General features: G+C 35.8%; 1 long non-coding RNA gene across 1 annotated transcript; it reads right to left on the reverse strand.

The window, feature by feature from the left end:
- Positions 1 to 6,855: 6,855 nt before the first annotated feature.
- LOC110446941 lies at positions 6,856 to 11,060 on the reverse strand. Its single transcript, XR_002462521.1, has 6 exons — positions 10,283 to 11,060; positions 9,928 to 9,992; positions 8,495 to 9,320; positions 7,781 to 7,963; positions 7,202 to 7,282; positions 6,856 to 6,975 (listed from the first exon to the last, which is right to left on the reverse strand). It is a non-coding gene; the product is annotated as an uncharacterized LOC110446941 (long non-coding RNA).
- Positions 11,061 to 12,287: the final 1,227 nt, after the last annotated feature.

Raw genomic sequence — 12,287 nt, forward strand, 5'->3', positions numbered from 1 at the left:
GAAGATACACGTAGATACAGACTAATTTGCATAACCGTACGTAATTGATGACGTCACTATGCGACTGGAGTGCAAAACTAAAAGCGGCGTATTTTTAATAACAATTTTCAGGAACCTACGTCATTTGAATGAGGTGAAGAAGAGGCATTCGACGAATCTATTCCTGATTATCTGTTTTATTTACGAACACTTATCAACGATATATACTAATTCTACAATGGCAGTAATCAAACAATCAGAATTGTCAATCATTTTAATATCACGGGTACTAGAATAGTTTGACGATTGTGCCCCTTTGCAAGTCCTCAATTAAATGACAGATTTACAATTATATACCCATTTCTAGAATTAACTCTGCGCAAAGATCGTGGTCCCACTGGAGAACAATTCAGATATTGCTCGAGATTATTAAAATATTTATGTTTGAATATAATTATGTGTAAGTGCAGCTCGGGGTCATTCAGATTCTTGTCTCACACGGCCACGTGTATAAATACAATCAGTCTCGATTCCCTGTTGTGATATAACGTTTAAATGCGACAGCGTTATACAAAATAAAGTACATGTACCCGCTAATAATCGTATGCATATCGGGCTCGCACAAACGCTTTAAACGTACGATATCGGAGAGACCTTTATGCACGACAATCCATGATCCATGTAAAAAAAAAATTAAAAAAAAACAGGGGACAAAATACGCTTGACACTAACGATCGGGGTCACATAAATGCTTGATATTAACATAATAAGGTCCAGATAAACTTATATGTCTTTTATTCGATCTAAAACTATTCAGAGACCATGTCGATGCACATAAATATTGTGAATGTTGCAATGTACTTCGTGTAAAATACTTCTAGGAAAAGGCTTCATAAGTTGGGAAAACTTACACTAATCCCATAGCCAATTGCGATCATATTATGTTTAAAATCGGAACATAAATATAAACCTTTCGCGAAAAAATATTCTTTTCAAACGCCAATATGCAAATCATAGATCAGCAAATTGCTTCCCATTGTTTCGTATATCAGCTTTCTGATAGTCTTGTCAAGTTCAATACGAAGAATCGGTTTAATTTCAATTTATTTCTGATGACATTTTCGGGACTTGCAAAGTCCAGACACTGTAAAAGTAATGATCTGTTTGTACTGAAGTGTTTCATTTACGTGTCTAAACACTACAACCTACGGATTGCACTTTATGAGAATTGATACAAACAAACGATATTCTTATATTCATTATAAAACGTGATTTTCCAGTGGTTAAGCAAGGCCGTTATCAGTTTCATTACAAAAACCTCAGCTGATTTGTGTATGTATGTCGATATAACTCTGTGGTATTATCTATAATGAACAAATACGTGTTTTATTGATAACAATCTCTTGTATTATTTGTCCACCGATAAGTGTCTGAAAAATGACGGATATGTATATTCTAGTAAATGACAAAAAGGTGTGGGCTATAGCTCCTCGACCACCATTAATGAATATTATCTTATCATAAAAGCATCTTCCCACTTGCGTCACTATGGGACAGTTACCACAATACGTCATCACTCCCACACCCTTCTTCTTCTCTCTCTCTCTGCCTTCTCTCATCACTCACAGAGTTACCTTCCCTCATTCCTCACTCGAGGTGATTCCCCATGTCATTACTTAGAGATACTTCCCAACATTATCACTCCTTTCCTTCTACTTCCCTTCCTTATCAACCCCATCTACAAAATGTACCTCTACTCGCCATCACACACTTAGAGTTACCTCTCCGAAAGCCTCAACTGTTCTCGTTCTACTTCTCATCGCGCACAGAAACGAGAAATATTTGTTCATGGAGACCTATCTGAGTCAATTTCCTTGTCGATTTCATCCGTTGTCAGTATAATGTGACCGGGCGGAATGCTCTGCTGGGTGCCTCTGGCATGGTATTTCAGTGATAGCACTACAAAGTCGACATCAGATCCGTGCTACCACCAGGAGGCAATACACCAACATACCCGGTCTCCTGCACACACACGCTAGCACGCATACACACCACACATGGAGGCACGTCCTTAAACGACCTTAGCTGTTGATAGGACGTTAAACAAAATAAAATAAAACCAAACCAAAAATCGAGAATCGAGAAAATCTATTTAGTTACTGATGTCCGAAATACAAATGGGAAATATTTTAACACAAGGACAATACACCGCCCGATAGATCTTACTAGAAGAGTTAACGGAAATCCTTGATTCGCTGCCATACAGCATGACATTTGGCGTTAAATTGTTTTTCCAATTTATTAAAAAATATGAGTGATACATTACAAATTTGTAAAAACATATGTAAAAAATCTTGTTAAAGTTAAGAGAAATAAAAAAAATCCTAAACATTGCAATGGTTACAGTGGGTTTAGTTTGGTCCGTTTTGTGATTTCAAGTAGACGGCACACACGCTTATCCTCAATTCTGCAGGGGGTTTCGACATTAGTCGACTCTTACAATTATGCTGTACGTATTCCCAGATGTATTCTTTTTTCTATCTCCCACCTTTTGGAGTGTCCTGGCCATATACATGTATCATGGTATAGACATCCTGCTTATTCAGAGTTGTTTTTTTATCAATAATTTGATATGTTTGACCCTTATGACATTGAAAGTTAATCTAAAGTCTCTAGTTTTATTAAACCTGACAGTCATTTTCCTCAGCATGTTACACAATATGAGAAGACAAAGCCTTCAAAGAGCGTAGCTTTTGTTGATCTGTGATATTTACTGATTCAGGATAAGATAATACTTCTTTCAGAATGAGATAAGATAAACTTAGCTATTCGAGAAATAACAATAAAACATATGCTCTAATGACACTTAAGACCGACATAACAATAAGAGGTACATTGTAACCGGGACAAGTTCCGCCCATGTTTATTAATGTCCGTTCTGGGAAGTATAGCAGCACGTCCTTTTTAAAATATTATTCAACTTTTCATGACGGAAAATCGGTTGGCCGAACGAGCCCCGCCATTGAGTAAGTTCGGAAAGGCATTCGAGTTAGTTCGGCTCCTATTGGAATTAGCTTAATTATGACGTTAAAAAGCATGCAACGTCAGATTTTACCGCCAATTTTACGACTTTTATGTATTATATGGTCCGAACTTGCCACAGTTTCATTGGCCGAACCTGTCTGGGCCCAAATTGATATTTCAATAAGTTCGTAGCATACAGCAATATAATATGGTAGTAATTGCTTGGCTTGGCTTTTATGTATATCATTTGAAGATGTCAGTGTGTTACACGTTTGACCGTAACAAAGGAGCAATTCCGTTTACAGAAAGTTCACATAACTAGATTTTATTTCTATACCCTCTCCTGTGCTCACGCTAGCCATTCGCTTTTTCGTAATTTAACTAAATGAAATACTTATTTGCGAGAGCCTTTTGCCCTAGATAATTCGCTAAACATTGTGCATCTGCGTCGTCTTATAACATCGATATCGACAGGAAATTAACAAAAGCAGCATCTCGGCCAGAATATGTCTGTTGACTCAGTCAGCAAAACGCTTGACTTACTAACACGAGTAGCCTTTTCCAATGCAAACATATATGTGATGGAGACAACCAGGGCGCTGAGAAACTAAAGTATAAAAGTTGAATGGTTTCATCCTTCATTCCAAAGACATTCCAGTGACAGGTCATTTTAGAGCCGTAGCAAACATGCGAATTGTTCATTTATCCGATTCCATCATTCTTCAAGGGAACAACTTTATTTAAATGATATTTTGTCTCATATTTGTAGGCCTTACGATCAAAACTAGGCATGGTGGCAGCCACCCGAGATACCTGATGAAATGACCACTTATCAACAAGTTATTGAGTTGTTGCAATTTAGGACTATTTTGCTTATACTTGTCCCGATCTTTATCGTATTAAAACGACACTATGAACGTTCCCGATTGTAACGTCCGGACGAATATAGGATATATAGATATTATGTGATGCACCGTCCGTCGGAGCTCCTGTTGTCACATGTATTAAAAGATAATAATATATTGACATAGGCGATTTTTAAAAGAAGAACAGTCTCAACTCATTTCCACCTGTTCTCCATCAATTATTAAATACTATTTCATATTGGAAATATATGAAAACAGAACAGACAGACGGGATCTGAGAGAGGAAGGCTAGATACTGGATCAAATAAACATGTTAAAATACACATATTTAACTAACAATAGAACAATGGACATTTTTTAAATATTTAACTTAGACCTATCATAACTTAAATATAGCAAAAATTAACCACGGAACAAATGTTCGACGTTAAAATGCATAGTCTATTTTAGTTGAAAGTGTACACTTTAAAAAAAAAGCAAATAATAATGAGTTTTGGAAAAATATACCAAAAAAACGGAAAAACTGTTGCACTTTAAATTGTATTGTCTCTTAAATTTAAAAGGGAAGCTGGTGGGTACTGTACGCATGTGAACTTTGCAACTATGTATAGCTTCAATAGAAGGTTCAATTGTAAAGGAGAGAGAAGATACCCCGCCAGACCCGTTTGATAAGAATTCAGTAGATATGTCACCAATCAATTCTAAGTAAACAAAATCAATTGGGTACGGAAAACACTTGAAATATAGACATGTAACAGGAGCGAGTTCCAAGTTAATTGCCCCTGGAAGCTTAACGTTAAGCATTTAGGGTAATTTGCTTACATGTACCCGTTGTTAGTGATATCCAGGGGCTACGCTCACTTTCGCTCTCTACACCCCTGGAATATGTCATAGCAAAATTGAAAGCACGAATATAGCTGTTTGGTTGGTCTCAAGTAAAAAGACCTGACCAATCACTAGACTGATATATGTCTTTTGAAGATAGCAAAGGAGAGACGCCTGACTTCAAATCATGTCATTCTTTACCGTTACGTGACCGCGAGATTCTTTTGATGTACATCAAAGGATCGAACTAGTCTTCTTGTCTCATCAACAAAGTGGCGCACACTGAGCCTTCAATATTGACATGACATATTCCAGGGGTGTAGAGAGCGAAATTGTGCGTAACCCCTGCATATCGAGGATGGTGTAATGTGACCGGGCGGAATGCCTTCGGCATGGGACTTCAGTGAGATAGCACTAAAAATCGGCATCAGCTCCGCGCCAATACCAAAGCGGCAATTACACCACCATACCCTGTCTCAGGCACACGTATACACATGCACGCATACACGACACACGTGGAGGCACGTCCTTTACCATCAAGGGTTTTGACAAATTAACAACTCAACTTAAACGAAGACAATTGCGTTTCAACACATACATGGACATCTTCATATAGTGAAAACAATTTTCATGTTTTATTACTTTTTTATTTAGATAAAAACACTTATATAGTATTGCATTCTGAGTGAAAAAATTCCATCACCTAAAATGTGATACAGACAGGCATTTAACTTTGTTCAGAGAGTATCGTACTATGACGTCACAAACACGTCACACCCCATCGGCATTCATCGGTTATTTTCGGAAGGATGAAAAGTTACTAGAAAATCTTGAAACTGATGTATCAATGCACATGATTATATATTTTTGATTTTGAATTAGTAAAAAATTAAAATAAAAACTGACTAGTAAAAATTAAAGAAATTAAAATCCTGCTTTTAACCATAAACTTTACATTCTCCTTGACAGTGTTCCTTTTTTTAAACTTCAGTCGTTAGTACAATGAAGGACACAAAGTCGTCAAATTATTTGGCTTGTAGAACTATTTACATAAACACATATTTGTCATTGTACTGGAGTAAATAATTTTCACATGGCTCCCGTTTACTGATATGTCGCGTTGAAGATCTAACAACATCCCGTAGAGGGTCATGTTCAGGCGACCTTTGCTTTAACCAATCAGATGAGAGCGTACGCATTTCTGTAAGTGATGATGTAATGATTTCGGAACACACTTGCTATACTAAAAGACCAAGAGGTGTCAAATGAGCATCGAAAATGGCGGCGCCCATGACACCACGCCGTGTCTATCTACAAGACAACGTTTGTACAATTTGTGGATTTTGCTTTGAAATAAGAGAGACTTCCTCTTCTGGTGATGTTGTCGTTAAAAAGTTTAACAACCTGAAACTAAAATTAACCAATGACAGGCTTCGCAATATTCAAACTATCACTGGACCAGACGAAAAAGTGGATTTTGGGCTACGAGGTGTCTGCATTAAATGCTACAGGTCCTGCTTTCTGATTGGTTGAATGNTCTTGTGTGACGGAGCCACTTGTTAGGCGTTGATGAAACAATGTACTTAATTATATTTACATCTATACACATATATATGCAGGTACATGTCCATACATACACCGCTACACTTTCACTGCTCACATGTTGTCACTCCAACGTTCCTACCACAACTACCCTCACCTGGCTACACACAAGCATACTAACCTTTTACTACTCCCCCTTTCTGGTCACACCCAACACCTGTTAATTCTCAACAGCTCCCAGTGGGCAAATGACGTTGGATCAAAATCAGACCCTGACGTTGGATTTACATTGGATTTTGTTTGAAAAGGAAAGTTTTTTAGAGGTCAAAACCTGACGTTGTATAAACGTCAGAAACCTGACGTCTAAGCAACGTATTACAAATGTACATACCTAGAATAAGCCTGACCTTCATGTAGCTGTTTATTTAATGATATTTTCAGGATTCTGTACAGGCAAGTGTGGATATCATTTTTATTTTTATTTTGACACCCCTTTTACCAAGACGTTCAACCAGTTCTCCAACTTTTATTTGAGTCACATACATACAGGTTTGAACCCACAAAAACATTTTCTGAATTCCAAACAATAACACAGATACCAAATTTAAAAAAACACAATATTTATTTTGGTCTCCCCCTCCGCCGCGTCTATCTGATTCATATTTTAAACAATATGCGATTACCATATCCACAGCATGCTCTGTGGCATCTCTCGCCGTCGGTGTTTTGAGGGCACTTTCTGCAATTAAAAAATACAAAATATTTTATTGAAAGTGACTCTGCCTTATTACTTGTAACAATTAACTCATTATTTACTCTCAACATGTTTTGTTTTTACTCCTAACGTTTATAAGGTGTACATTTATGGTTTTGCGATATTATTTACTATTCCCCACATTAATTTTTAAACTGAATCATTAGACGCAGAGCAAGCGAAGTGACTAGTGTGATAAAACTGGCCTTACCTTTCACAACTTGATACACATTCAAGCTTCCCCTTGTTCCCCTTCATGTTGACGGCTGACATAACATCATTTGTCATCAACCTGAAAATCATCCAACAAAAAAACCTGATTTAAATATCATGAAATATTTAACATGATACTGTCGAAATATCGGCACATCTGATGTAGGTTTATTACAACTTTTACTTTATTTTATACATACAGAAAGTAAACAAAAGTGTGCCATTCTACAATTACTAAGATTTTCTTACTATATATTGAAAAATCGTGGAATCAAAAGTCTTTTAATGGAGACCCCACTTCATATCATGATTATAATGCATACCAAGTTTCAAAGAGATCGGTCGAAAAATGTAGGAAAAGATTGCCGGACAAACAAGAGTTTACGCCGTACGGACAGTGCCATCCAATAATACTCCCGTTAAATTTGACTGATAACTGATAAAAATAATGTGTTCTTAGAAACAAGTAGATGTTTAACAACAAACATGTAAAAAAAAAAATCTGAATAACACTAAAAACATGTAAATAATATATCATAACATAATACTTGTTTTTTAAGAAAATAACATATCTCACCAGATTCTGTTTTTCCTCCAGAGTTTTCAGTTTTTTTGTCTAAATCATGCAGATTCTCTGCTGAGGTGGCTGGTGATGGTAAGTTTGCCTCTGTTCCCGAGGGTGCCATGGAGCCACACCCATTAGCATTGTTTTGGATTTCTGTCCTATCTGTCAGCAGGTACATGATCCTTTTCTGAAATCCTATGGAAGAGGCAATAAAATAGTATAATGAGTCAATTATATATGAAAGGAGACAACACAAACACTTTAAAATAAATTGCCTTGTATTTTCTTATTCTTATATTATTTCGCTGTCATTTTTTTTGTTTGTTTGTTTGTTTGATTTTGTTTAACGTCCTATTAACAGCTAAGGTCATTTAAGGACGGCCTCCCCTGTGTGCAAGATGCATGCGTGTAATGTATGTGTGTGTATTTTGGGAGGCTGCGATATGTTGGTGTTTGTCTCCTTGTGATAGCGCGGAACTGATGCCGACTTTCAAAACAGTGGATGTGCAAAGGAATAAAACTATTTTGCTTTCAGTTTTTTGCAAACAATACATGAAGAAATCCCTCCATATGAAATAAAGATTTATATTATTTATTGAACTTGATTACTAAATAAAGTGACAATTTTGGAAAACATCTTTAGCTGTAATAAAATGTTACTGGTCTCTTTCAAATATAACAAATTCACTATGCCTTTTATTGAAAAAAAACCACACATCAACTCACTTCCTTCAGACATTGGGAAAGCCTGGGGTTTGTTGTCAGACTTACTCCTCCTACCTGTGCTGGTATGTTGAGTTGGCAATGGCGATTCTCTGACAGATCTTATGTGAAATCTATCACTAGCAGATCTTGATCTGGACCTCCTTTCTCGAACTGATCGAGACATTGACCTTGACTTTGATCTCCTTTCTTTAACTGATCGAGACCTTGACCTTGATCTCCTTTCTCTAAATGATCGAGTTCTTGACCTTGACCTTATATAGGAACACGGTTCTTCTCTGCTTTGGGATGTAGGAGATCTAAAAAAAAATGCCATTGGCTGATTCCTGGATACATCTCTGTATGACTGGAGTCATAAACGTGTTTGTGGTACGTGACCTTGACCTTGATCTAGATTGAAATCTGAACCTGCCATTATGTGACTGTCTTCTAGTAGACCTACACGGATATATGTCTCTCCCTTGTGATCTGCATTTGTCTTGTTCTGATGACCCTATTTTTGACCTAGGCTGTGATCTTTCTAAATCTACTGACCTTGATTTTGACCTACTTCCTGCCCCTGACTGCTCTACATTTGACCATGACCTTGACCTACTTCTAGTATGTGACCTGAATCGCCTATTACATGACTTTGACCGCTCTAAGTCTAGATCTGCCGAACTTGACTTTGACCTTGATCGTGACCTAGACTGAACAACAGGTGACTTTTGTTGGTCAGATCTGTTGGGTATTTCACTTAATCTGTCCTTGCTATGCACTGTTCTTTCTGATGATTTTCACCTCTCCATCACTGGAAGTTTTCTTGGTGGGATGGGCAAAGATTTGCTTCCTGAAAGAACAGAAACATTTATATTTTAAAACTATATATTTCAATGAAAGATAAATAAAGCACATGACTTATCTGAAGGATTTAACCGAAATCTAAATTATGGTTTGGGAAGATAATCCTTGCATGCAAACATATTTGTATGCAAGGGTTACAAAAGTTTACATGCATGTATATACCTATCAATTTAATGAAAAATAATACATGAGCTGCCAACAACAGGTTGTGTTATCACAGGTGAAGTTTAACCCTGGTCCAGCTGTTTTTCATCACTTTCATCTAAATCGAATGAAAAGAAATATGAGATTTAACTAAAGTAGGCGGATTCATCAATATCATATGCTTCTACCATAGACATATGTATCCCCAAAATATGTCCACACACCAAGTCCATGTTCATATATAAATTATAAAATATTGGTTAAAGTTCATTCAAAGCAGGAGTATACATAGATACATTGCATAAACCAAAAAGGATTTTATTTCAACAACAACAAAATCCATTAATTCAATATGTTGATAATATAATATCAAGTAAAATCATTGATTCATTTTCTGAGATGCACTATATATATTCCTTTGTCATAAAGTATATTATCTAGGTAGTTACCATCAACCATTTTCCTCTCTCTTTTCCCAACTCTTTGCGAGTCATTATCTGTTTCCAAGGATGTTCTGCATAAAAGGGAAGAGAACAACCATAAGTACCATTTTGAAGATAAACATGTCACATAGCTATAGTACTATCTTTGTTAATGGTCATGTTCAATCAAGTATACTGATAACAGTTTAAAATAAAAATCTACATAATGTACATGTATTGCCATAAGTTTTATGTGTTTTTTTAATTCTCAAATTTCGAAGAAAGTAGTTTTGTTTTCAGCAAATTTGGCCACATACATTCTTTAATGAACTGAACGAGTACTAATACTTTCACATACATATATATAAGAATAAATACATACCTGATCGGCACTTTTTCTTTATAACTTGAAATTTTCTCCACTTATCTGTTGGCTCTCCTCATTTTCATGACCTTTTCTGCATTGATCCCTTTAGGCCAATACAAAAACTTTCCCTTGACCCATAAACTAGGAACTACTCATTCCTCCTCTCCTGGTTTCCTTCCATCCTAACAGCACGTATCCAAGAATTATTTTTTGAAAATAAAATAATAATCAACTGGTGAATTAATTGAAGCATTGTGAATATATATATAGCAATAATATATGATCTCACTAGTTTCTCTTTACTGACACTTTCTTTTCAAAAACAGATTTTAAATTGACATTTAATACAAACACACAACAATAATGTCCATGAAGATGTTTTTTCATACACAAACTTGATATGTCAGTTAAGTAGTTTGTATGTATTTATTATTTTTGTGACTCATATGAATAAAATGCATTTTTTTTCAATGCAGATGCATCATGCAGGTTTTTTGTTATTTGTATATGGATGAACAAAATTGTTGACAAAACATCACATTAAAATAAATGGTTCTTACCATATATAGATTAATCTAGGCTCTCATTTGACTCTTGAAACTAACTTTTTCAATCCTAAAAGAATCTTAAAAGATTTATTGATACTGAATTATTGAAAAAATGTTTCGACTCTCCATAATATATCAAAAGTAATTTTACTCCTGATTGCAAAGGGTCAAACAAAAGCCTCATAGTAATCACATTCAAAACTTCTTTTTAAAAACAAACTTTTGTGTGTGCCATTTGTTTTGAAATTTCAAACTTTAAAAAAAAACTGTCCAATGTACATGTATGTATACGTACTGGTCAGAAAATACATATTTACCATGGATTTTTTCCACACCATGCAATAATGGCAGCAAGAAATAGCCTCTTCTATAAGGCAAGCAAACTACTTTTCGGGATACCTCGTGGGCTTCAAGTTACCTTCTTCTTTTCTGAACTCTGTTAAAGTTTTTGATATAAGCAATGCTTATCAACTTGGAATTGAAAGGTTTTGAAAACGTCTTCGGTGTCCTGTCGACGAACAATGTCACATACACGTTTTCCATCGTGTCTCTTTTCTTTAACAAACGCATACTCCTCATTTTGTAGAAGGAGACAATCATTCCCAATTTTAGTTGAAATGTAATGAACATTTGTGCAGTTTTCTTTTCATGTTACGCATGCACTCCACATGTTTCCATTTCTGCCAAAAAATAGGATTATTTGCGTTTCTTACCAATTTTTTAATTGTTTGGAGATGATTTTCAAATGGAAATGATGACATGTTGTTTAAAGAACATTTGAATTTTTTAACATCATCAGCGAAATATTTCAAACTATGGACATTGTAAACACAGAAAGTTGTGGTCACTTGAATCGAGTAGAATGGAAATGGCTACAGTTAGTGATAGAAAATGATGGTATGTGCTCTTTGGAACAATTTTTCTAAGAACAATTGGCCCAGTACACAGCAATACTTGTCGAAACTCTGTGGCTTTCAATCTGTCAAGTTCTACTAGTGGTCTAGGTTGTCGCACAAATTCAGACGGAAGCTGTCTAGAAAAAGACAAAAGTTCATTGGAAATTTCATAAATCCGATTTTGTGAAAGTCTGCAATCAGGTGGACCTCGTCGCAGAAACCACAGTATTCTCTTCACCAATCCGAGGCAAACCAATTGCATGTAGTCTAAACAAAAACCTGTTACACATTTGATACCAGATGCTGAAAGAGGAGATACTCCCATGAAAAGTAATTATGTTACTTTTCCAAGTGCCTTTAACTATACACCTTGCATAATATCCGGTGTGTCCTTTGACGCATTTTAGAAATGCTCTGGCAGGGATATCACAAACAAAGGATTTTATGTCAACAAAGAATGTTTTAACCTCAAACACCAATCCGTTTTGTTTAAGTTGCCTAGATTCATCCACAAAATCTCGCGAGAAATCATCCAGTGAATTTGGCTTACTCTTTTCTAAGTACAGGGCTACCAAA

The sequence above is a fragment of the Mizuhopecten yessoensis genome, unplaced genomic scaffold (genome assembly GCF_002113885.1).
Source record: "Mizuhopecten yessoensis strain PY_sf001 unplaced genomic scaffold, ASM211388v2 scaffold3079, whole genome shotgun sequence".
NCBI lineage: Eukaryota > Metazoa > Mollusca > Bivalvia > Pectinida > Pectinidae > Mizuhopecten > Mizuhopecten yessoensis.